This window comes from Ranitomeya imitator, chromosome 7, assembly GCF_032444005.1.
Source record: "Ranitomeya imitator isolate aRanImi1 chromosome 7, aRanImi1.pri, whole genome shotgun sequence".
Taxonomy (NCBI): Eukaryota; Metazoa; Chordata; class Amphibia; order Anura; family Dendrobatidae; genus Ranitomeya; species Ranitomeya imitator.
In genome coordinates this window covers 70,661,777-70,689,155 of record NC_091288.1, presented here as the reverse complement: position 1 = coordinate 70,689,155, position 27,379 = coordinate 70,661,777, and the positions used below count along the sequence as shown (strand labels likewise).

The 27,379-nt window shown below is 44.0% G+C and overlaps 1 long non-coding RNA gene across 1 annotated transcript in view; it reads left to right on the top strand.

Moving 5' to 3' along the window:
- The window catches only part of LOC138645865 (uncharacterized), an 80,557-nt gene extending 59,193 nt beyond the window's left edge, over positions 1–21,364 (top strand). Inside the window, exons 2-3 of the long non-coding RNA XR_011314784.1 lie at positions 14,652–14,907; positions 20,082–21,364. This is a non-coding gene — a long non-coding RNA (uncharacterized lncRNA). The remainder of the gene's footprint in view (positions 1–14,651; positions 14,908–20,081) is intronic.
- The last annotated feature ends 6,015 nt before the right edge of the window (positions 21,365–27,379 follow it).

Sequence of the window (27,379 nt, the reverse complement as noted above, 5' to 3'; positions counted from 1 at the left end):
GCTGTGGTTAGAAGGTATTTGGAGTTGAACTCTGGGCACTTCGGTTGCAGAAATGCTGCAGATTTTCAGTACGGCTTTCTTCAATTGTAAATTGTGGAATCTGCAGCTATAGACACAAATCTGCATGTAACACTTGTGAATTGGATTAACCCCTTCCCAATATATGCAGTGATGCAGTATATACACATCATGGTTGGGAAGTACCTCCTGACCGATTAGGTGTGTGATATATAAGCTTGAAAAGGGATTGTATATCCAAAACGTTGCCATGCCGTACAGGCATTAAAAGCCCACTTTTTTCAATTTTTTTGTGTGCTGTTTTCCTTTTTTCCTATATATATTATAATGTACGTGTCATGGAGATGGTCCGTGATATTGATCACAGCATTTAGACGGCAGGAAGAGGCAGGGAGACTCCCTCCCCCTTCAATCGTCGCCCCTGCATCGTCATTGTGAGGGCCCGATCGCTGCCATGGTAACCAGACATTGTTCTGTCTACATCCGGGTTTCTTTAAATCACAAAATGGTTATATAATATATGTATACAGCGTCTGACTGGAGCACCTTGGGCCCACCAGAGAAAATCATTCTTGGGGCCCACTATGTAGCTGCATAGAAATAAATACAAGACCACCAATTGTGCGGTAAAACACACTAATATCAGGGTATAATATAAGGTAGTACATGTCTTAATTATGTAGCAGGGGTTGGGGTAGCCCCCTCAGAGAAAATAAAGTAGCACCCTCATAGGATACAATGTATCCCCCTCACAGAATATAATGCAGCCCCCTATAGAATATAATGTAGCCCCCCCATAGAATATAATGCAACCAGCCTCAGAGTATAATGCAGCCCCCCATAGGGTATAATGTAGCCCCCTTAGAGTATAGTGCAACCCCCCTCATAAGGTATAATGCAGCCCCTTCATGGAATATAATGTAGCCCCCTCATAGGGTATCACGCTGCCCCCCTATAGGGTATCATGCAGCTCACCCTCCCCATAGGGTATCAGGCAGCTCCCTCCCCCATAGGGCATCATGCGGCTCATTCCCCCCATAGGGCATCATGCAGCTCACCCTCCGCATAGGGCATCATGCAGCTCCCTCCCCTCTTAGGGCATCATGCAGCTCATTTATCCCCATAGGGCATCATGCAGCTCACCCCCCTTGCACCATAGGGCATCATGCAGATCACCCCCCTTGCCCTATAGGGCATCATGCAGCTCATTCCTCCATAGGGCATCATGCAGCTCACCCTCCTTGCCCCATAGAGCATCATGCAGATCACCTCCCCCTTGCCCCATAGGGCATCATGTAGATCACCCCCTTGCCCTATAGGGCATCATGTAGATCACCCCCCCTTGCCCCAATAGGGCATTATGAAGCTCACCCCCCCTTGCCCCATAGGGCATCATGCAGCTCATTCCTCCATAGGGCATCATGCAGCTCACCCTCCTTGCCCCATAGGGCATCATGCAGATCACCTCCCCCTTGCCCCATAGGGCATCATGCAGATCACCCCCCCTTGCCTCATAGGTCATCATTCAGCTCACACCCCCTTGCCCCATAGGGCATCATGCAGCTCACCCCCCATTGCCCCATAGGGCACAATGCAGCTCACCCTCCCCCACACAACCAGGACTCAATAATAAAAAAAACACAAAAAAGCACAATACTCACCTCTCCTCCTCGCTCCCACACTGACTCCAGCAGCGGCTCTGCTCCAATGTCAGGAGCTGCGCTGCTGTCGGCCTCACACACAGCAGGTACGCGATGAAGTGACGTCATCGCGCACCCACTGTGTCTGCGGCGAGGGGAATCATGGGAGAAGGAGCGTCATCTGACGCTCTCTCCCCATTAATGAGCGTTGGGGGGTGGCGTTGGCGCCGGGACCCCTGGCTTATGGCCCCATAGCGGACGTCTGAGCTTGGGGCCCCTGAGGGAGTGGGGAGGTGTTATGTTTGCTAATGACAGGTGTTATGAAGGCAATCCAGAAACACAGTGTGCATAGCGATCAGAGCGCACACAGTGATCTGACAAATACCCAAAAATACAAGAACGAGCTCTGAGACGTGGAAACTCTGTAGACTGCACACCTGATCCTATCCTAAACACAACTAAAAGCGGCTGTGGATTGCGCCTAACAACTACCTAGGCAACTCGGCACAGCCTAAGAAACTAGCTAGCCTGAAGATAGAAAAATAGGCCTGACTTGCCCCAGAGAAATTCCCCAAAGGAAAAGGCAGCCCCCCACATATAATGACTGTGAGTAAGATGAAAAGACAAAACGTAGGGATGAAATAGATTCAGCAAAGTGGGGCCCGATATTCTAGGACAGAGCGAGGACAGTAAAGCGAACTTTGCAGTCTACAAAAAACCCTAAAGCAAAACCACGCAAGGGGGGCAAAAAAAACCCACCGTGCCGAACTAACGGCACGGCGGTACACCCTTTGCGTCTCAGAGCTTCCAGCAAAACAAAAGACAAGCTGGACAGAAAAAAAAAAGCAACAAAAAAGCAAAAAGCACTTAGCTATACAGAGCAGCAGGTCACAGGAACAATCAGGAGAAGCTCAGATCCAACACTGAAACATTGACAAGGAGCAAGGATAGCAGCATCAGGCGGAGTTAAGTAATGAAGCAGTTAACGAGCTCACCAGAACACCTGAGGGAGGAAGCTCAGAAGCTGCAGTACCACTTGTGACCACAGGAGTGAATTCAGCCACAGAATTCACAACAGTACCCCCCCCTTGAGGAGGGGTCACCGAACCCTCACCAGAGCCCCCAGGCCGACCAGGATGAGTCGCATGAAAGGCACGAACAAGATCGGAAGCATGAACATCAGAGGCAAAAACCCAGGAATTATCTTCCTGAGCATAACCCTTCCATTTAACCATATACTGGAGTTTCCGTCTAGAAACACGAGAATACAAAATCTTCTCCACAATATACTCCAATTCCCCCTCCACCAAAACCGGGGCAGGAGGCTCAACAGATGGAACCATAGGTGCCACGTATCTCCGCAACAACGACCTATGGAATACATTATGTATGGAAAAGGAGTCTGGGAGGGTCAAACGAAAAGACACAGGATTGAGAACCTCAGAAATCCTATACGGACCAATAAAACGAGGTTTAAATTTAGGAGAGGAAACCTTCATAGGAACATGACGAGAAGATAACCAAACCAGATCCCCAACACGAAGTCGGGGACCCACACGGCGTCTGCGATTAGCGAAAGGTTGAGCTTTCTCCTGGAACAAGATCAAATTGTCCACTACCTGAGTCCAGATCTGCTGCAACCTATCCACCACAGAATCCACACCAGGACAGTCCGAAGACTCAACCTGTCCTGAAGAGAAACGAGGATGGAACCCAGAATTGCAAAAAAATGGAGAAACCAAGGTAGCCGAGCTGGCCCGATTATTAAGGGCGAACTCAGCCAACGGCAAAAAGGACACCCAATCATCCTGGTCTGCAGAAACAAAACATCTCAGATATGTTTCCAAGGTCTGATTGGTTCGTTCGGTCTGGCCATTAGTCTGAGGATGGAAAGCCGAGGAAAAGGATAGGTCAATGCCCATCCTACCACAAAAGGCTCGCCAAAACCTTGAAACAAACTGGGAACCTCTGTCAGAAACAATATTCTCAGGAATGCCATGCAACCGAACCACATGCTGAAAGAACAAAGGTACCAAATCAGAGGAGGAGGGCAATTTAGCCAAGGGCACCAGATGGACCATTTTAGAAAAGCGATCACAGACCACCCAAATGACTGACATCTTTTGAGAAACGGGAAGGTCAGAAATGAAATCCATCGAAATATGTGTCCAAGGCCTCTTTGGGACCGGCAAGGGCAAAAGCAACCCACTGGCACGAGAACAGCAGGGCTTAGCCCTAGCACAAATCCCACAGGACTGCACAAAAGTACGTACATCCCGTGACAGAGATGGCCACCAGAAGGATCTAGCCACTAACTCTCTGGTACCAAAGATTCCAGGATGACCAGCCAACACCGAACAATGAAGTTCAGAGATAAGTTTATTAGTCCACCTATCAGGGACGAACAGTTTCTCTGCTGGACAACGATCAGGTTTATTCGCCTGAAATTTTTGCAGCACCCGCCGCAAATCAGGGGAGATGGCAGACACAATGACTCCTTCCTTGAGGATACCCGCTGGCTCAGATAAACCCGGAGAGTCGGGCACAAAACTCCTAGACAGAGCATCCGCCTTCACATTTTTAGAGCCCGGAAGGTACGAAATCACAAAGTCGAAGCGGGCAAAAAATAACGACCAACGGGCCTGTCTAGGATTCAAGCGCTTGGCAGACTCGAGATAAGTCAAGTTCTTATGATCAGTCAATACCACCACGCGATGCTTAGCTCCTTCAAGCCAATGACGCCACTCCTCGAATGCCCACTTCATGGCCAGCAACTCTCGATTGCCCACATCATAATTACACTCAGCGGGCGAAAACTTCCTGGAAAAGAAAGCACATGGTTTCATCACTGAGCAATCAGAACCTCTCTGTGACAAAACCGCCCCTGCTCCAATCTCAGAAGCATCAACCTCGACCTGGAACGGAAGAGAAACATCTGGCTGACACAACACAGGGGCAGAACAAAAACGACGCTTCAACTCCTGAAAAGCTTCCACAGCAGCAGAAGACCAATTAACCACATCAGCACCCTTCTTGGTCAAATCGGTCAATGGTTTGGCAATGCTAGAAAAATTACAGATGAAGCGACGATAAAAATTAGCAAAGCCCAGGAACTTTTGCAGACTTTTCAGAGATGACGGCTGAATCCAATCCTGGATGGCTTGGACCTTAACTGGATCCATCTCGATAGTAGAAGGGGTAAAGATGAACCCCAAAAATGAAACTTTCTGCACACCGAAGAGACACTTTGATCCCTTCACAAACAAAGAGTTAGCACGCAGGACCTGAAAAACCATTCTGACCTGCTTCACATGAGACTCCCAATCATCTAAGAAGATCAAAATGTCATCCAAGTAAACAATCAGGAATTTATCCAGATACTCACGGAAGATGTCATGCATAAAAGACTGAAACACAGATGGAGCATTGGCAAGTCCGAACGGCATCACTAGATACTCAAAATGACCCTCGGGCGTATTGAATGCAGTTTTCCATTCATCTCCTTGCCTGATTCTCACCAGATTATACGCACCACGAAGATCTATCTTAGTGAACCAACTAGCCCCCTTAATCCGAGCAAACAAGTCAGATAACAATGGCAAGGGATACTGAAATTTAACAGTGATCTTATTAAGAAGGCGGTAATCAATACACGGTCTCAGCGAACCATCCTTCTTGGCTACAAAGAAGAACCCTGCTCCCAGTGGTGATGACGATGGGCGAATATGTCCCTTCTCCAGGGATTCCTTCACATAACTGCGCATAGCGGCGTGTTCGAGCACGGATAAATTAAATAATCGACCTTTAGGGAATTTACTACCAGGAATCAAATTGATAGCACAATCACAATCCCTATGCGGAGGTAGAGCATCGGACTTGGGCTCTTCAGATACATCCTGATAATCAGACCAGAACTCTGGGACCTCAGAAGGGGTGGATGACGAAATCGACAAAAATGGAACATCACCATGTACCCCCTGACAACCCCAGCTGGATACCGACATGGAATTCCAATCCAATACTGGATTGTGGGTTTGTAGCCATGGCAACCCCAACACGACCACATCATGCAGATTATGCAACACCAGAAAGCGAATAACTTCCTGATGTGCAGGAGCCATGCACATGGTCAGCTGGGCCCAGTATTGAGGTTTATTCTTGGCCAAAGGTGTAGCATCAATTCCTCTCAATGGAATAGGACACTGCAAAGGCTCCAAGAAAAACCCACAACGTTTAGCATAATCCAAATCCATCAGATTCAGGGCAGCGCCCGAATCCACAAACGCCATGACAGAAAACGACGACAAAGAGCATATCAAGGTAATGGACAGAAGGAATTTGGACTGTACAGTACCAATGACGGCAGACCTAGCGGACCGCTTAGTGCGCTTAGGACAATCAGAAATGGCATGAGTGGAATCACCACAGTAGAAACACAGACCATTCAGACGTCTGTATTCCTGCCGTTCAACTCTAGTCATAGTCCTATCGCACTGCATAGGCTCAGGTTTAACCTCAGGCAATACCGCCAAATGGTGCACAGATCTACGCTCGCGCAAGCGTCGACCGATCTGAATGGCCAAAGACAAAGACTCATTCAAACCAGCAGGCATAGGAAATCCCACCATGACATCCTTAAGAGCCTCAGAGAGACCCTTTCTGAACAAAGCTGCCAGCGCAGATTCATTCCACTGAGTGAGTACTGACCATTTCCTAAATTTCTGACAATATACTTCTATATCATCCTGACCCTGGCACAAAGCCAGCAAATTTTTCTCAGCCTGATCCACTGAATTAGGCTCATCGTACAGCAATCCGAGCGCCAGGAAAAACGCATCGACACTACTCAATGCAGGGTCTCCTGGCGCAAGAGAAAATGCCCAGTCTTGAGGGTCGCCGCGCAAAAAAGAAATAATAATCAAAAACTGTTGAATAGGATTACCAGAAGAATGAGGTTTCAAGGCCAGAAATAGCTTACAATTATTTTTGAAACTTAGAAACTTAGTTCTATCTCCAAAAAACAAATCAGGAATAGGAATTCTTGGTTCTAACATAGATTTCTGATCAATAGTATCTTGAATTTTTTGTACATTTATAACGAGATTATCCATTGAAGAGCACAGACCCTGAATATCCATGTCCACACCTGTGTCCAGAATCACCCAAATGTCTAGGGGAAAAAAAAAAAGTGAACACAGAGCAGAAAAAAAATAAAAATGATGTCAGAACTTTTCCTTTCCCTCTATTGAGAATCGTTAGTTTGGGCTCCTTGTACTGTTATGTTTGCTAATGACAGGTGTTATGAAGGCAATCCAGAAACACAGTGTGCATAGCGATCAGAGCGCACACAGTGATCTGACAAATACCCAAAAATACAAGAACGAGCTCTGAGACGTGGAAACTCTGTAGACTGCACACCTGATCCTATCCTAAACACAACTAAAAGCGGCTGTGGATTGCGCCTAACAACTACCTAGGCAACTCGGCACAGCCTAAGAAACTAGCTAGCCTGAAGATAGAAAAATAGGCCTGACTTGCCCCAGAGAAATTCCCCAAAGGAAAAGGCAGCCCCCCACATATAATGACTGTGAGTAAAATGAAAAGACAAAACGTAGGGATGAAATAGATTCAGCAAAGTGGGGCCCGATATTCTAGGACAGAGCGAGGACAGTAAAGCGAACTTTGCAGTCTACAAAAAACCCTAAAGCAAAACCACGCAAGGGGGGCAAAAAAAACCCACCGTGCCGAACTAACGGCACGGCGGTACACCCTTTGCGTCTCAGAGCTTCCAGCAAAACAAAAGACAAGCTGGACAGAAAAAAAAAGCAACAAAAAAGCAAAAAGCACTTAGCTATACAGAGCAGCAGGTCACAGGAACAATCAGGAGAAGCTCAGATCCAACACTGAAACATTGACAAGGAGCAAGGATAGCAGCATCAGGCGGAGTTAAGTAATGAAGCAGTTAACGAGCTCACCAGAACACCTGAGGGAGGAAGCTCAGAAGCTGCAGTACCACTTGTGACCACAGGAGTGAATTCAGCCACAGAATTCACAACAGGGAGGGCCCTGGTCTGCGGGCTCTGATAGCGGGCACTGTTTAGCTGCAATTTGCAGCAAACGCTGCCCGCTATTATAGTGAAATGAATTCACTCCTCTCCACGCCCATGGGGGCGTGGGGAAGCGTAAATATTCATTTCACTTTAGCAGTGGGGACAGGCTTGGGCTTCCTGTCACCCGCTGCTGCTCTGCTGGTACAGGGGGCCCATTAGCAGCTGCATGGTGTGCGCTATTAGCGACACCTCACTTGCTGGGGGCCCTAGGCAGCTGCTGACACTGTATGCCAGCAGGTGTCAGGGCCTGGGCCCACCGGAGAATTCTCCGGTGGGCCAGTCCAACTATATGTACTATATAATTGTCTAAGGGTCACTTCCATCTTTCTGTCTGTCTGTCTGTCTGTCTTTCTGTCACAGATATTCATTGGTCGCGGCCTCTGTCTGTCATGGAATCCAAGTCGCTGATTGGTCGTGGCAAAACACCCACGACCATTGCCACGACCAATCAGCGACGGCCGCAGTTCGGTGCCAACATGGCCGCTCCTACCTCCCCGCAGTCAGTCAGTGCCCACTCCATACTCCCCTCCAGTCATCCAGTCAGCCCTCACACAGGGTTATTGCCAGCGTTACCGGAGAGTGGTGTAACGCACTCCGGTTACGCAGCTATTAACCCTGTGTGACCAACTTTTTACTATTGATGCTGCGTATGCAGCATCAATAGTAAAACGATCTAATGTTAAAAATAATAATAATAAAAAAAACGTTATTCTCACCCTCCGCCGTCGCGTCCTCTCCTCGGCAGTGCAAGCTGCAGGTTCCGCTTCCAAAGATGCTATGGGAGAAGGACCTTCCATGACGTCACGGTCATGTGACCGCAACATCATCACAGGTCCTGCTCTCGTACCAACCCTGGGACCGGAAGCTGCCGAATGCACCGCACACAAGCGCCGGAACTACAACAGGCTCTTCGGATGGTGAGTACATGTTTCTTTTTTCTTTTTTAACCTGTTACTTACGTGGCTGGGCAATATACTACGTAGCTGGGCAATATACTACGTGTCTGTGCTGTATACTACGTGACTGGGCAATATACTATGTGGTTTTGCTGTATACTATGTGGCTCTGTGCTGTATACTACGTCGCTGTGCAATATACTACGTGGCTGGGCAATATACTACGTGACTGGGCAACATACTATGTGGCTCTGTGCTGTATACTACGTCACTGTGCTGTATACTACATCGCTGGGCAATATACTATGTCGCTGTGCAATATACTACATGACTGGGCAATATACTATGTGGTTCTGTGCTGTATACTACGTCTCTGTGCAATATAGTACGTGACTGGGCAATATAGTACGTGGCTGGGCAATATGGTACGTGGCTGGGCAATATGGTACGTGGCTGGGCAATATTCCACGTGGCTGAGCAATATAGTACGTGACTGACCAATATACTACGTGACTGGGCAATATACTACGTGGACATGTATATTCTAGAATGCCCAATGCGTTAGAATCGGGCCACCATCTAGTGTGTGTATGTGTATATGTATATATATATATATATATATATATATATATATATATATATATATATATATATATATATATATATATATATATATATATATATATATATTATATTACATATATACACATATATATATATTATATTACATATATACACACTTTCATGTATATGTATACATTTGTAGTGAAAAAGAGCTATTTAATCAGCCCAGAAAGCAACGTTTCGGTGCCAACGGGAACCTTTCTCCTGAACCTTTTTTTCAGGAGAAAGGTTCCTGTTGGGACCGAAACGTCACTTTCTGGGCTGATTAAATAGCTCCTTTTCACTATAAACGGTGTGCTGCCTACAATTTTTCTTTTTTTATAATTGAGGTTTGGTATTTGCCTTGGGGGGCTCTGCACCCAGGCTCTTTTTTTTTTTTTTTTTTGTGCTGCTCTAATTTTCTTTTTCTTATATAATATTGTACCCATAACGACATTTTTTTTTTTTTTTACACGAAAAAAGTGCACTTTATTTTTTTTATCTGAGTCTAGAATGACCCGACCTATAAACCCCTCACACTTGTTAACCCCTTCAGGGAACAACGTAAAAAAAAACTAGGCAAAAAATGCTTTTTCATGATACCACTAAACAAAAAATTGAAAACACAAACAAAATGTAAATAAAAATATAGCTGGAAATGTTATCTTGCCCCGCAAAAAAACTAGCCACCATGCAGCTCAATCCGCAAAAAAAGGTTATAACGGAATAAAGTGGAGCGCCCCCAGACACAGGGACACGAGTTCTCGGTACTGGGCCTCTCTGGTTCGGTTCTGAGGCTCACTGTGGCTAGACCCGGTCCGTGACCCTGCTAAGGGGTGTCCAATAAAAGGGTGATGGTGCGTAGCGCGAGGAATAACGAAGACACAGGGCTGCAGTTTCTTTACCTTTTACTGAAGGTTTCAGGATCCTCAATCCAGGGCACTGTCAACAGGACTGTCTGAGACCGGCCGGTCCGAAGGCACATCCAGAGTTCCCTTTGCAGGTGGAAATCAGTGTCTACCCACTAGCGCCTGTGTGTTGTAGTGCTTCCCTGCTGAGCATTCAGGATAGTCCTCACAACTTCTGTTCTCGTTCTTTCTAAATCTTTCTCTTCTCCGTCCCCCAGGTATGTTATGGCTAGGACGCACCTTTATGACAGGTAGGCCTGGAGTTATTCTGGAACCCTAGTGTCGCCCCTCTCCCACGATTGCCTCCTATGTCCTTCTTAGGTGTTGTATGGTAGACAGCCAACCTGTAATTAACTGTCCTGCCGCTGTTGAAGTAATGCGTGGAGACTGTTACTTCCTCGGTGCTCCGGCCACCGCTATGCGCCTCAGTAGAATGTTGCCTCGGTCTCACGGCACGACTCCTACTGGTTCTCCTTTGTACTTGATCTCTTATCTCACTGTCCACAATATCCTTCGCTTCGTGTACTTTCTTTAGATACCGCCGCAAGGTAGTGCAGGCGCGGTTCCGTAACAATCTGTCCTTTCGCTAGGTACCTGCCAGATTTCCCAGTTCTGACAGGTCCTCCCTGGAGCTCTCCCAGGCTTCGTTCTCCCTAACTTCCTGTCCAACCCCTAGTTTGCCAATGTGAGGAGTGGCCCAATAAATAAAGCCTTTTACTCCCCCTAGTGGCCGGAGTGTGAAGTGTAATGTGTGCTGGTGATACCTGGTCAGTAGAACTCCTTTAGTGCAGTCAGACGTACCATCACTCCCCTTAGTGGCGGAGCGACATTACTGCAACGACCAGATCTCTGGGGCGCTGCAAAAGCAATGCAAAAATAATTTTTTTTTACTACAAAATAGTTTTTATTGTGTAAAAGTACCAAAACCTAAAAAATGATAAATGTGGTATCGCTGTAATCGATCATTCTGACACTAAGCACAAAGCTGCCTTATTAATAGTGACTTATATACACCTGAACTACCCACTTTTATTTATGTAATGTTTGTATACCTGTGCAAGATTTGAGTCCTAATATTTTATGTACTGCTGATAGTATTGCTGCTGTAATACTGTATTGATCCCGGGGGGGGGGGGGGGGAATTAAAGTGTATCGTATCAATTTTCACACGCGGAAAGACATAAACCCGCTGCCACCCCCAAAGAAAAAAAAAATTCCTGTATTGCTGTTTTTTGTTCATTCTGCCTCCGAAAAGTCGGAATAGAAAATAGTCATGTAAATATAAAAAAAGTCAACTTGTCCCGCAAAAAACCCCAACACTCGCATGACTCTTGTCAGCACAAATATGGAAAAATTAATTTCTCTCAAATGACTATGCAAAATCTTGTGACCTGCCTGCTGTTGAATTATTCATTCTGTCACCCAAAGATCACAGTAAAGCTTGGCGCAAATTTATCCTGCACTTTACACTGAGCACTTACACTGGGTTTCCACATTTAGCATCCACATGTTTGGCATTTCTGTAGCGAAGAAAGCTCGCCTAATTTACGGGTGCATGAGCTGGGCATAATGTACTGGGCACTGCAATGTACAGGCACTACAATAGCAGATTTGCAATTTTTCTCTCAGCATTATGCACTGCGGCTTTGTTTCTAGAAAACACAAATGTAGTCAAGTCATCACTACACCTGTAGATAAATTCACAAATTGGTGTCATTTCCAAAAAGGGGTCACCTGAGGGGGGTGATTCTGCTCTTCTAACACTTGGGAGCTCTGTATATGATGTCCGCAAACTATTCTAGGAAAATCTGCGCTCCAGGAGACAAATAGCGCCATGTCCTTCCTGAGTCATGCCATGTAGATAAGCAGTACTATACAGCTACATATGGAGTATTTCCACATTCCTCAGAAATTGTGACAAATTTTAATGTCACTTCTACCCTTTTCTCCTAGAGAAAATGTAAAATCTAGGGCTAAAACTACATTTTTGTGGTAAAAATGTAATTGTTTTTTCTTCACTGTCCAATGGTAAAAAAATTCTGTGACATACCATATTTTTCAAACCATAAGATGCACCCCAAATTTTCAGAAGGAAAATAGGGAAAAAATAATAATGTGTTAAATGGGGGTCCGTCTTACAGAACGAATGCAGCTTACCAGGGAAGGGATCGGCACAGATGGAGGAGTGGTCACAGGGGTCGTTCGGTGGTCCAGGCTGGTGGGTTGGCCTCCGGGAAATCCCATCCCAAGCTGGTCCTGTGGCGGCGGCTCTGTGCTGGGGCAGTGGCTCTGTGCTGTGCTGGGGCTGGGGTGCTGTGCTGGGACAGGGGTTCTGTGCTCCGGGGTGGGGGCTGTGCTCCGGTGCAGTGGCAGAGGCTCTCTGTGGGGGGATCCGCCAGCATTTTGTCAAAGCCCGGAGGCCCCTACACATCTGTTGCTGCCATGTTGCGATGATCTCTGGGAACATGGCCGCCAGGTCTGGGCGGCACATGCTCAGATTCAAATCACGGCAACGAGATTTTGTCCTGAGATTTTGGTACGAGATCTGAATCTGAGCATGCACCGCCCCCGGCCTGGAAGCCATCTTCTCGGAGGCCATGTTCCGGGCCTCTGGGCTTTGTGCTCCATGGGGGGCTCTGCCGGCATTCCATCAGAGAGCCACTGCCCCGGAGCACATCCCACCACCACCACACCACAGAGCCCCGCCGTACCGCCACAGCCACAGGATTTGTAAGTATATTGTGACCATAAGACGCACCCCCATTTTCCCCCAAAATTTTGGGGAAATATTGCGTCTTATGGTCTGAAAAATACTGTTCCTGTAGTGTCAATATGATTACTGCACCCTTAGATGAATTAATTTGAGAGGAGTAGTTTGTAAAATGGGGTCACTTATGGGGGGCGTTTCTGATTTTCTGGCACCTCATGGGCTCTCCCAGTTGGTCATGGCACCTGCAAATCATAATATTAAAATCCGCACTAAATTATGGTATTCCTTTCCTTCTTAGCGTTGTACTGTGCCTCAAATGTAGTTCTCAATTACATGTAGGGTATTGTTGTACTCTGGAAAACAAGACCCGTTTGTTGTGCAATTTTTCCTATTAGCCCTTATAAAAATGTGAAATTTGGGGCTACAAACATTTTAGAGGTAAAAATATAATTATTCTTTCTTGATCACTCAATGGTATACATTTCTGGGAGTCAGATGTGGTGTTAACATGATCACTGCACCCCTAGATGAAATCATTGGAGAGTGTAGTTCGTAAAATGACATCGCTTATGGGGGATTTCTTCAGTTCTGGCAGCTCAAGGGCTCTGCCAATGTGACATGGCACCCTCAAACCATTCCAGCAAAAAAGAAACTCCAATATGGAACTTCTTCCCTTTTGATCTTTGCACTGTGCCTCAAAAGTCATTTTTGAGTCCATATTGAGTATCTTGTGTACACAAGAAAAATTGCACAACAAATTATATGTTCCATTATGTTACTGTTACCTTTTGTGAACATGAAAAATGTGGGGCAAAACCAACATTCTTGCAGGAATTTTTTTTTTCATAGTTTGTTTATAATTTAAACTTCTGTGAAGCACCCGGGGGTTCAAAGTTCTCACCACATGTATAGATAAATTCATTGAGGGGTCTAGTTTCCAAAATGTTGTTTGTAGGGTGTTTCCTTTGTTTAGACACCTCAGTGACTCGACAAATGTAGTCTGCCAAAATTCAAAAATGTCTAATGGCACACCTTCCCTTCCGAGCCCCACCATCTGCCCAAACAGTAGTTTTCCTCCACATATGTGGTACTACTTACTCAGGAGAACTTGCCCAACAAGTTGAATGGTGCATTTTCACCTGTCACCCATGTGAAAATGCAACATTTGGGGCTGAAAACATTTTTGTGGGAAAATGTGACTTTTTATTTTCACGGCTCTAAGTAATAAACTTCTGTGAAGCACCTGGGGGTTCAAGGTGCTCACCATACATCTAGTTTGATCAGTCATAGTGTGCTGCCATAGACCCTGTAAAGATTTTGCTTGTGGCTTTGCATAATTCTTATACTGTGTGAACCTGACCTTATACTTATATTAGTCTCCTTGTCCATTTCTGAATGCAATGCCCAGGTCTAATCTACAGTCTAGAGGTCAGTTTGAGTTTTCCTGTGTACTGGCTGAGTTTACAGACTGAATGAAGGTCAGTCATAGCTGCCTTTTTATCTATTGCCAGGGAATTCTGTCACTTCTGGCTTCAGCCTGCATCAGGTTTCTTATATCCTTTATCCTTTTTAACTATTAATTTTACTAATTCTTCTAATTTCTCTGGGAGTCAACCAGATTACCCCACAGGACCCATCTATATTTCACTATTGGATAATCTAGTGATAAATATTTGAGGCATATGTTTGTTAACTCCATTTAGTTTTTGAAGCTGAATAAATTGTGTATTGCAATAAGTACCATATGTTATTTTTATATTTTTCAGTGTTTGGAACTGTAAGAAAATTATTTCTTTTAAAGAGAAAACTGAAGAATGTGGCTGTCTGCAGATATGTCCAACAACTGTCAGAAGACCGTCTGAGAATCTCTACTCCACATTGGAGAGTTGCCACAATATATACCCATATGCTTGATGGGTAATTGAGTCTTTAACCCCTCTTAAGCCAAGTATCTCAGTACAATCTCACAATCTAGCATTCACTACTCTCTTCTCCCTATTTGCGACCAGCAAAAAAAATAAGGTAAATAAGAAGAGAAATTTTAAGTTGCCCCAAATTTATTAACTACAGTTAGGTCCATATATATTTGGACAGAGACAACGTTTTTCAAATTTTCGTTATAGACATTACCACAATTAATTTTAAACAAAACAATTCAGATGTAGTTGAAGTTCAGACTTTCAGCTTTCATTTGAGGGTATCCACATTAAAATTGGATGAAGGGTTTAGGAGTTTCAGCTCCTTAACATGTGCTACCCTGTTTTTAAAGGGACCAAAAGTAATTGGACCGATTCCATAATTTTAAATAAAATGTTCATTTTTAGTACTTGGTTGAAAACCCTCTGTTGGCAATGACTGCCTGAAGTCTTGAACTCATGGACATCACCAGACACTGTGTTTCCTCCTTTTTGATGCTCTGCCAGGCCTCCACTGCGGTGGTTTTCAGTTGCTGTTTGTTTGGGGCCTTTCTGTCTGAAGTTTAGTCTTTAACAAGTGAAATGCATGCTCAATTGGGTTGAGATCAGGTGACTGACTTGGCCATTCAAGAATATTCCACTTCTTTGCTTTAATAAACTCCTGGGTTGCTTTGGGTTTATGTTTTGGGTCATTGTCCATCTGTAGTATGAAACAATGACCAATCAGTTTGGCTGCATTTGGCTGGATCTGAGCACACAGTATGGCTCTGAATACCTCAGAATTCATTCAGCTGCTTCTGTCCTGTGTCACATCATCAATAAACACTAGTGACCCAGTGCCACTGGCAGCCATGCATGCCCAGGCCATCACACTGCCTCTGCCGTGTTTTACAGATGATGTGGTATGCTTTGGATCATGAGCTGTACCACGCTTTCGCCATACTTTTCTCCTTTCCATCATTCTGGTAGAGGTTGATCTTAGTTTCATCTGTCCAAAGAATGTTCTTCCAGAACTGTGCTGGCTTTTTTAGATGTTTTTTAGCAAAGTCCAGTCTAGCCTTTTTATTCTTGATGCTTATAAGTGGCTTGCACCGTGCAGTGAACCCTCTGTATTTACTTCCATGCAGTCTTCTCTTTATGGTAGATTTGGATATTGATACGCCGACCTCCTGGAGAGTGTGGTTCACTTGGATATCTGTTGTGAAGCGGTTTCTCTTCACCATGGAGATTATTCTGCGATCATCCACCACTGTTGTTTTCCGTGGCGCCCAGGTCTTCTTGCATTGATGAGTTCACCAGTGCTTTCTTTCTTTCTCAGGATGTACCAAACTGTAGATTTTGCCACTCCTAATATTGTAGCAATTTCTCGGATGGGTTTTTTCTGTTTTCGCAGCTTAAGGATGGCTTGTTTCACCTTCATGGAGAGCTCCTTTGACTACATGTTTACTTCACAGCAAAACCTTCCAAATGCAAGCACCACACCTCAAATCAACTCCAGGCCTTTCATATGCTTAATTGCGAATGACATAACGAAGGGATTGCCCACACCTGTCCATGAAATAGCCTTGGAGTCAATTGTCCAATTACTTTTGGTCCCTTTAAAAACAGGGTGGCACATGTTAAGGAGCTGAAACTCCTAAACACTTCATCCAATTTTAATGTGGATACCCTCAAATGAAAGCTGAAAGTCTGAACTTCAACTGCATCAGAGTTGTTTTGTTTAAAATTCATTGTGGTAATGTCTATAACCAAAATTTGAAAAATGTTGTCTCTGTCCAAATATATATGGACCTAACTGTACTTGCAGACCTCCTGTTGTCTTAAAGAATCAGAACAGTCCACATATGACTTTACAGTGACCTTTTTTATTACTATCATTTATATAGCACCATTGATTCCATGGTGCTGTACATGAGAATGGGTTACATACAAGTTACAGATATCACTTACAGTAAGCAAACTAACAATGACCGACTGATGCAGAGGGGCGAGGCCCTTGCGGGCTTACATTCTACAGGATGGTGGGGATGGAGACAATAGGTTGAGGGTTGTAGGAGCTCTGGTGTTGGTGAGGCAGTATCTCCGGTAGTAATGAGGAGGCAGCGGGGTCAGTGCAGGCTGTAGGCTTTCCTGAAGAGATGGGTTTTCATGTTCCATCTGAAGGATCCGAATGTGGTTGACAGTCAGAGGTGTTGGGGCAAAGAATTCCAGAGGATGGGGGATATTCTGGAGAAGTCTTGGAGGTGGTTGGATGAGGAGCGAATAAGTGTTTAGGAGAGAGGCAGGTCTTGGGAGGACCAGAGATTATGTGAGGGAAGATATCTGGAGATTAGTTCAGAGATATATGGAGGAGACAGGTTATGGATGGCTTTGTAGGTCAGTATTAGTAATTTGAACTGGATACGCTGAGGGAATGGGAGCCAGTGAAGAGATTTGCAGAGGGGGAAGAGGAGGAGTAGCGAGGAGAGAGATGAATTAGTCGGGCACCAGAGTTAAGGATGGACTGGAGAGGTGCCATGGTGTTACCAGGGAGGCCACAGAAAAGCATGTTGCAGTAGTCAAGGCTGAAGATGATGAGGGCATGCACAAGCATTTTAGTAGATTGACAGTTGAGGAAAGGACAGATTCTGGAGATATATTTGAGCTGGAGGCGACAGGAGGTGGACAGAGCTTGGATGTGCGGTTTGAAGGACAGGGCAGAGTCAAAGGTTACTCCGAGGCAGCGGACTTCCGGTATGGGTGAAAGCATGGTGTCGTTAATTGCGATAGATAGGTCAGGTAAGGAAGATCTATGGGATGGAGGGAAGATGATGAGTTCAGATTTGTCCACATTGAGTTTGAGGAAGCGAGAGGAGAAGAAGGAAGATATAGATGATAGACACCGGGATTTTGGACAGCAGCGAGATGACGTCTGGGCCAGAAAGGTAGATCTGAGTGTCATCAGCATAAAGGTGGTACTTGAAACCATGAGACTTTGAGTTGTTCCAGGCCAAGTGTATAGATTGAGAAGAGTAGGGGTCCTAGAACAGAACCTTAAGGGACTCCAACAGGGGGAGGGTGGTATGAGGTGGTAGTGTGGGAGTGGAAGACACTGAATGTGCGGTTGGAATGGTACGAGGTAATCCAGGATAGGGCGAGGTCTTTGATGTCAAAGGAGGAGAGGATCTGTAGTAGGAGGCAGTGGTCAACTGTGTCGAAAGCAGAGGACAGGTCTAGAAGGAGGAGTACAGAGTATTGTCCGTTGGCTTTGGCTGTAAGTAGGTTGTTAGTGATTTTGGTGAGGGCTGTCTCAGTTGAGTGATGGGGGCGGAAACCAGATTGTAGATTGCTAAAGAGCAAGTTAGATGAGAGGTGGGAGGAAAGTTCAGTGTGGACGTGCTGCTCCAGGAGTTTTAGAAGCGATATTGGGCGATAGCTGGACATAGCTGTTGGGGCGAGGGTTGGCTTTTTAAGGATAGGCGTGATTTGTTATGGACCTGGTGGTTAGGAGCACCCGGAAAGACCTGATGGGTAAACTTAACACAGGACAAGCTCTGGGATGTGGGAACTCTGCTGACCGCAATCCCTAATCCTATCACACACACTAGAAATAGCCGTGGAGCGTACCTAACAGGCCTAGATGCCTCGTCACAGCCTAAGAGCTAGCTACCCCTAGAGATAGAAAGTAAAGCCTACCTTGCCTCAGAGAAATTCCCCAAAGGAAAAGGCAGCCCCCCACAAATATTGACTGTGAATTAAGATGAAATACACAAACACAGGAATGAAAGAGGTTTCAGCAAAGGGAGGCCAGACTACCTAAACAGACAGAGAATAGAAAAGGTAACTTTGCGGTCAGCACAAAAAACTACAAAAGACCACGCAGAGTGTGCAAAAAGACCCCCGCACCGACTCACGGTGCGGAGGTGCCACTCTGCATCCCAGAGCTTCCAGCTAGCCAGACAGAATCATATTAGCAAGCTGGACAAGAAACAAGAACAACAAAATAAACTAGCAGGGACTTAGCTTCTGCTGGCATAGACAGGTCACCAGAAAGATCCAAGAGCGAACTGAACCAGTACTGGAACATTGACAGGTGGCATGGAGTAACGATCTGGGTGGAGTTAAATAGAGCAGCCAGCCTAAGAATAAACCAGGTCACCTGTGGAAGGAACCTCAGAACCAGCAGCTCCACTCACAGCCACCAGAGGGAGTCCATGGACAGAACTCGCCGAAGTACCATTCATGACCACAGGAGGGAGTTCCAAAACAGAATTCACAACAGTGATTGTGGCATTTTTGAAAGCAGAAGGGAAGGTGCCAGAAGTTAGTGATGGGTTGAAGAGGTGGGTTAGGGATGGGATAAATGTGGTGGTGAGGTTGGGGAGGAGGTGGGATGGGATGGGGTCGAGTGCACAGGTGGTGAGGTGCGATTTGGAATGTTATTGCCAAGTCAGCAGCCACACTCAATATAAAGAGGGCAGAGATGGTTTATTACAATTTCTGCCTGCTTGATTGTAGTCTGAACTACACTGAATAAGGAGCGAGCATACAGATTAGGAATACTGACAATGCTTCCTCCTCCTGTCCTATCCATCCTTTTGTCTTATGTATATTTATACGAAAAGGGGAACATAATTTAAATTTTTATCAATGTTGCATACCAATTGGGTAATAAGGGTTAACGTACATGAAAGTGTACTTACAATTAAGGTAATTCTTAGTTGGGTTAACTTTTTGGGTGTTGGAGTTATACTAATGGCTAAATTATCTGTTCCCCCTCACATAGTCAACGCATTAAAAGGAAGCTCATTGCAACTGAATCTATATTGTTTTCTCTAAACTGAATGATAAATCTTTTAGCTCCATCCAGTAGGGGCTACATGAATGTAAAAAAAATGTAGCCTCAATTCCCAGTATATGTACAATTTGTAAGGCATAGACTGGCGTAAAAAAGTGCGACTTAAAGGGGTTGTCTGGTCTAAAACGCCAAGTCTGCAGTTACTCTACTTTAGTTCAGACTAGTGAATCCTCATACTAGTCAGTTGAAACTTGGCATTTTAGAGCAGAAAACCCCTTTGATGAGTTGCACTGAATATACTATGTCACATGAATTATTTTGATAATTTTGCCACATTTGTTGCAATGCTTTGAGTAAGGTAACTTGATACTTTCTATAATTTGCTGTTTCTATTTTGGATCAGCAAATAACATTTTGAATGCTGACTAGTTGAAAACTGGTTTAATTGTGATTTATGTTTTATGTTGCAGGTTTATTTTACCTAGAACTTTCTATCTTCACAGGACCAGATGGATTTAACGTATAAAGAATTATTTGATGATGCCTGTTGGCCACCAATGATGATATGGGAGAGAATTAACCATGCATATACATCTGATTTGCCCCCAAAGAACTGGGGGATTCTAAAAGGGGACTGTGGCTTCCAGTGTTGGGATTTCAATTCTCACAATGAAAGTATTACTGTGGTTTGGGACTATGATCGTTCCTACTGGAGGTTAAAGACTCCATTTGGACCATGTTTGTATTTTATTGGACCTCTCTTTATTGACAAATCCAATAAAGGTTTATCTGTACCTCCAATACTTACTGTGAAAAATTCAGGTACTGATGTCTTAATGCCTGCACAAGAGATAAAAGTGGAAAAACAAATGAGGAGAGTTGTCAATTATGTTATTAATTGAACGATTTAGAAAGCATTTGAAATTTGTAATATTGTGGGCATATTTTTCATTATGACATACCTGCCTCTTTGGTTTTGTAGTTTATGGTCTTCCACATCCAAAAATTAGATTCATTGGCTATTTAAGTTTTTATTTTTCATTTTTGTCATTTTTTTTCCCTTTTTCAGAGGTTAATCTGAAATAGACGGAATATAAGTTGATATACATGCAACGTGTAGTTCACGTTCACCCTGGCCACTAAACAGACAAAGCCTAAGATAAAAAACAGAAACTAGCAACTATCCTGCATTAAATTAAAAAAAAAATGACAATAGTGCATGAAAATAACATGGGGTTACTTGGTTAACATTGTTTTGATATAAAAAACAAAAGCCATCCCACCATGTCAAGGTGACCCAACTCGGGACAGTCTTGACCTCTAATATTAAAACTTTACCACATGTCAAATGATGTAAATGTGAATAAGGGCCGATCAGACTAATCATATCTGATTAAACTTCAGTTTTTACAGAATTAAGGAAACTATGAGAGAACTTTTTTTTTTTTTTGGAGGGGGAACTTTAGCCCTTACAAGCCCATATGCTTAGTTCATACTGACAGATTTGTTTGTCACACGCCCTTTAATTTGTACTATTTTTCATTTGTTTGAACATTAAAATGATGTATCTGTTCTAATGTGACAACCTAATGAAACATGAAATAGTTTTGATGTTTCATGCTCTCAAACGGTGTTCAAATAAGGAGCGTGTTAGCAGAGAATTGGAAATATTTTAGTAAACATGGATGCCTTCAGGGAATTTTTTTTTCTTAAATGCATAATTTTCTCTTGTTAATGAAACTCAACAGAAAAAAAAATTAAAGGTTTTGAACCATTTGGCTTGTAACAGTAGAGTTTGTGACTTTTCTTCTCAATTCTGTTTAGCTGATTTTAACCACTTTATAATTATACTCAACTAAGCAAACACTGTGCATAAATTAGGATTATTGTCTAAATTAATAATGCCAAGGTCACATTAAACTAATTTCCAGGTCACCACCTGACAGCACCATGGAGGACGTCCTTCTTGTCCACAGTGGGACAGGAAACCATGAGAGTTTAGAAGGGCCCTCCCACTACCACACTTCAGTGTTTTTCCTGTCCCACTGCGGATAGGAATGACAAGAGTTTATTCGACCGCTCCGGGCAGATGGTGAGGGTCGGGGCCCAGCCTTTCCCTTCCCGCCTCAAGACTTCTGCAGTTGATACCCAGCTCTAAGGGTCCCTCAGCGTGCCTCAGTGCAGTGCTGCTCCTGAGGAATGGGTCGCTTCCCTCTGGTGGGGGCTCTTGACCCTAGACGGTGCCTTGGGTGTCTGGGGGCCACCTCTGTGGATACCGGCAGAGATCCATCATGCGGTTCCCGAAAGAGGAGTATCGCCTGGGGTCCCAGCATCCGCCGCACAACACATCACTTCCGGGTCACGGCCGGCGGCAGAACGTGAGGCAACATTTCCTCCTCCAGGGAGTTCTTCCGGGGCAAGGTCGGGCAGCGCGATGAACAGAGCCAGAACAATAATACCCCTCTTAGGCAAGGATATGGTTATGTGCACTCTAGACTTAAAGAGTGCATATTACCATGCACCGATCCATTTAGACCACCAAAGATATCTAAGGTTTGCTGTAGAAAGAGAAGGCAGATTCAACCACTATCAGTTTCGCTGCCTTCCTTTCAGGCTCACAACAGCTCCCAGAATTTTCACAAAGCTAATGGTAGAAGTGGTGGCTTACCTGAGAAAACGCAACATTACTATAATCCCCTACCTAGACGATTTTTTGGTAGTAACAGATTCTGTAGAAGAGCTCAGAATCGACTGTCAGTCGTTGACCTCCACACTGCAGAAGTTGGGTTAGATCATAAACTGGAAAAAGTCAGATCTAGTACCCAAACCAAAGATAAAATTTTTGAGAGTCATGTTAGACTCAGTGGCAAGAATGTCCTTCCTACCAGAAGAAAAGCAAGCCAACACAAGAGAGAGGATTCGTCAATTTACTGAAGGCCGGATCTCTGTCAGAGATGCAATGAAGATCCTAGGACTGATGACATCCTGCATTCCTTGTGTGAACTGGAGCCAGTTTCATTCTTGAGATCTTCAGCAGGGTATCCTAGCTTCCTGAAACAGAAACCAGAGCTCACTAGACAGAAAGAAGGTGTTGTCTCCTCGAGTCAAAAGATCTCTATATTGGTGGACCATTTCCAGACTTCTCCAGAGAGGTGTCTCGTGGCTTCAGTCCCCGTGTGTCGTGGGGTGGACATGTGCAAGGAAAATACTTCTAGGGGTGTTGGAATCCAGAAGGGAGCAGGGAATCATCCAACTTCAGAGAGTTGCACGCGGTTTGGAAAGTTATGTCTCACTTCCAATCCATGGTGGAAAAGAAACATGCGAAGATACTGTCGGACAATACAATGACAGTGGCCTTCCTCCATCATCAGGGTGGTCCAAGGCATCCAATTTTGCAGGGACTGGCAGGATAGATCTTCAGATGGGCAGAGCGATCGGTTCAATCAATCTCGACGGTATATCTGGAAGGCACCAAGAACCAGGTAGCAGATTGTCTGAGCAGGAAGAAGGTATCTGCAACAGAGTGGGAATTGAACGATGAAGTGTTCAACATACTATGCCATCGCTGGGGAGAACAGAACATAGATCTATTTGCGGTCAGGGAAAACACAAAGGTCAGGACCTTCTACTCCCTGAACCCCCTGGGAGGTCCAGCGGTGGTCGATGCCCTTTCCCACTCATGGAACAAGGGTCTGTTGTATGCATTCCCACCTCTCTAATTCCAAGAACGCTCAGTAAAATATACGATGACAGGGCCAAAGTTATATTAGTAGTACCTTTCTGGCCGAAGAGGAGCTGGTTCCCCTTAATAAGGAAGATGTCGGAAGAAGAACCCCTGTTGCTTCCAAAAAGAAAAGATCTTCTTCACCAAGGTCTGGTTCTGCACCCCAATCTGGGAACCCTCCAGCTGTCAGCCTGGATCCTGAACATCAAGCCTTAACTTTATCTGACAGACCACTAGATCTTATCTCTACCCTACAAGCAAGTAGAAAGCCAGTTACTTCCGCAATTTATAGGAAAATTTGGAATAAATTCTGCAGTTACTGTGGAGAGACGACAGTTGATACCGACCGGCCAGTTTTCTCCAAGATTCTTGTATTCCTACAGTCAGGGTTCAAAAAAGGGCTTATGCCTTGTACCCTAAGGGTGCAGGTTGCAGCCCTCAGTGTAACTTATGACTCCTCCTTATCTTCCCACGCTAAGGCTAAAACCCTCAATATGGAACACTGTCCCTCCTTGAGATCTTAATTTAGTGCTTAACGCATTATGTAGGCACCCATATGATCTAGAAGAACATATAGAGATCAGTAATCTTTCACTCAAAACCGTGTTTCCGGTAGCTATCACATCAGCAAAAAGGCTAGGAGAACTTCAAGCCCTATCTATTCAGAACCCTTATCTCCAGGTGTTCGATGATCGTTTAGTTTTGAGACTAGACCCAGCTTTTCTCCCTAAGGTCATATCGGAGTCAAATATGAATCAGGAGGTGGTGCTTCCTTCATTTTGTCATCCCCCTAAAAACCCAAAGGAAAGATCCTACCATAATTTAAATGTCAGGGAGATAGTACTCAGGTACCTGGAAGCAACCAGGGCTTGGAGACAAGATAATAATCTGTTTATTCAGTACAGGGGTCCAAATAAGGGAAGAAAGGCATCGAAGTCCACTATAGCCAGGTGGATCAGATCCACAATAAACTTAGCCTATGGTGCACAGGGGAAGAGCTCCCCTCAGGACCCACTCAACTAGAGCTATGGCCATTTCTTGGGCATAGAAAGGGGGCTTCAGCAGAACAGATCTGTAGGGCTGCATCCTGGTCTTGTCTTAGTACCATTACCAAGGATTATAAACTAGATGTGGTGTCGACTCAATTAGCGTTTGGCAGAAAAGTGCTTCATGCAGTAGTCCCACTGTGGATAAGAAGGACATCCTCCATGGTGCTGTCAGGATGGATTCCTGGAAATACAATTACCGGTAGGTCTAATTACAGCTTTTTATGCGTATGGCCACAATAGGGCACATTCAGCATTATACGGAAGCCATTCAGCTAAATGGCCATCACTGTAATTCACGAGTAGTCCAGAGCTTAGGAGACACCTCTATGAAATGTATATGGGGATGGGCTGTCCAATAGGACAATCCCCTGAATTGAACCCTGATTTAATGAAGTTGTCTAAGGGCAGGAAAATATTAAAATAACCATCACTTGCCTATTCCATTCCCCACCAGCCATCATTTGCATAACAACTGCATCCAGTTGCTCAGTTGCTATCCTCCATTGTCATATTGAGTATAGTGCCCGTCACTACTGATGCCAATGATTTGCATGGATGTAATATCGAACTGGTAAGAAAATGGTTAGGAAAATGCCATAGCATTTCTTTTTTTTACGCGTTTCCTGCTTTTAGACAATACTTGATGCATCCATAGCATTGTCAGCTTAGATGGCAAGCTACTTATGTGTGTGAAGAAATCCACAAACCAGAACTGATTGCCAAAATTCTATGGAAGGTTGTGCTTTCCAAAACTCATCTTGGTCAATGGACCAGTTGCTTGATGGTGATATCAAAAGGCAACACATTGTTGTTTATGTAACATGCACTCACTCATGGGTAACATAAACAGGGAAGATCTTTTACAGGGATATGCTGCACATACACCCAACGGGTCCCTGTACAGATTAGAAGACCCAAGCCGCAAAACTCAAAAAACACCACTTTGCACCTAGTTCCCTAATAGGCCATTGAGTGGTTTCTTGTACCTCCTGAGGAATCACAGGGCAAGCTGTAATACATTGCCAACAAGAAGAGAAGAAACTGTGCAGGATGATGCAAAAACCCAGGGCGATAAACAGTAAAACACGTTTATATAAGGTAGAAAGGAAGAGTTAAGGAAAGCCAAAAATAAATGGAACGATGCTAACCTCCCAGAGATCTAAAAAGGTTGAAAGGAAGAAGTACTTGGAATGAAAACAAACACTCATTGTAGGAATTCAACTGGTGTTGACTATGTAAGGTAAACCCCTTAGCTGAAGTGCTGAAATTCTGAAACCCAAGTCCACCTAGAGGTATAGCTAGAAAGGAAATGCAGTGAAGGATAAACATATAAAATCCAATGCAATAGGGCAGACCAAAACGGGAAAATGAAAAACACTTGGTGAGGAACAAACCAACAGGTGGAACAAAGACTATTGGAAACAAGCATGTGGACAGGAAAGAAAAGACAATAGCTCAGCAGACAGAGGAACCGACCACAGAACAACAGGTCAGCGGATCCAGTTCCCCAAACTGAGCCATGACACACTCAAATAATGCATAAATGATTATATGGCCTATGTTAATTATGTAATAGCTGATGAGAAAGGTTGGGGTCACACTACTGTATTTTCTCTCTTCCAAGAAAGTTGGGCCAATTATGTTAATCACACTCTGATGAGACTCTAATCGGAGTGTGATCCGATTTTCTAGGATGAGTTGAGGATGGAATAAAAAATATCTCCATCTTCTCCGATGTCAGTCTGTGAAAATCAGACTACACTCAGATGTCACCCGAATGCAGTCTTTCATTTTCTTTCCCACTGTCTCATTGACTTGCATTGCTGAGTACGATCCGAATATTGGTTGCAAATCATGCATGCAGCAATTTTTTTTTTTTTGCCTCTCCCCATCTGACACACTTGATCTGAAAAAACAAAACAAAAAAAAACAAGTGTGCACTGCCTCATAGAATAACATAAGTCTGAGTGCAATCCGATGTTTTGTGGAATCAAACTTGGACCAAGAATATGGGTGTCTACATGAGCCCCAAGCCCTATTAATATAACACATGTATGTCTCTCACAATCTCTCACTGCAATGCAAGTGTAGAAACAAGGTATGTTACTGAAAAGGTTTACTTATAAAATTATTGAAAAGAAAAGTCACGTTATGTTCAGTGTTGCAATAAGTTGAACATGTGCCTATCACTAAAAATCTGCAAGAGCTATTAGATTTGGACTATGACTTGGAAAACAATAGGCATCCAATGAAAAAACAGCAAGTCAGCAACTAAAGCCATGTGACTTTATGTTTGGCAAGGTGCTAGTAAATTTCCAGATTTTCAATAACCAATCAAACTGGAATTCCTTTGAAGTTTTGGTTCCACCTTACGCTAAATAGTGATAGCAAATTAGGTCCAACTCCAAAGTACATCGAAACAGGATCTAAAAATTTCGCTTTCTGTAGAAAATCTTATTCTTTGTTATATATTTAGAAATTGTAAATTCAAAAGATGGATTAATGATAAGTGAGCTACATTTATTAAATGAAGGAAAACCGACATCACAAATGGTATAAACATTTTAATATATATCAATATTGGTAACAAATCACTGGAAGAATAAAAAAGCATTGATGGCTAAGGATGGCAGAGAGAGAGAGAGTCCTTTGACTGGTTAGAAATCCAGCAGGACAATCCAAAAACGAAGTTACTAGATGAGAAAAAAAAACAAAAGTGGTCATTCATGTGTTGCGCTAACTTGGAAAAACTCTTCGAGTTTGCATTTGAGCCAAGGGTTTGAATAAATCTAGAGCATGAATGGACCTTCATCAGGTTGCAGCTATAATCATTGCACTAGTAATAATTAGTAACATTTCAAAACTAGCAAAAAAAATGTATTCTTTGAAATCTTCGTGCTATCAGGTCAATTGTTTCTTTCCAATCATGAATGACATGAATGTACTTGATGAATAAAAACTGTAACATTCATTTTTGGCATGTTTAATTAGTTTTTGGAAACATTTCTGAGTGATTAGACATATAATT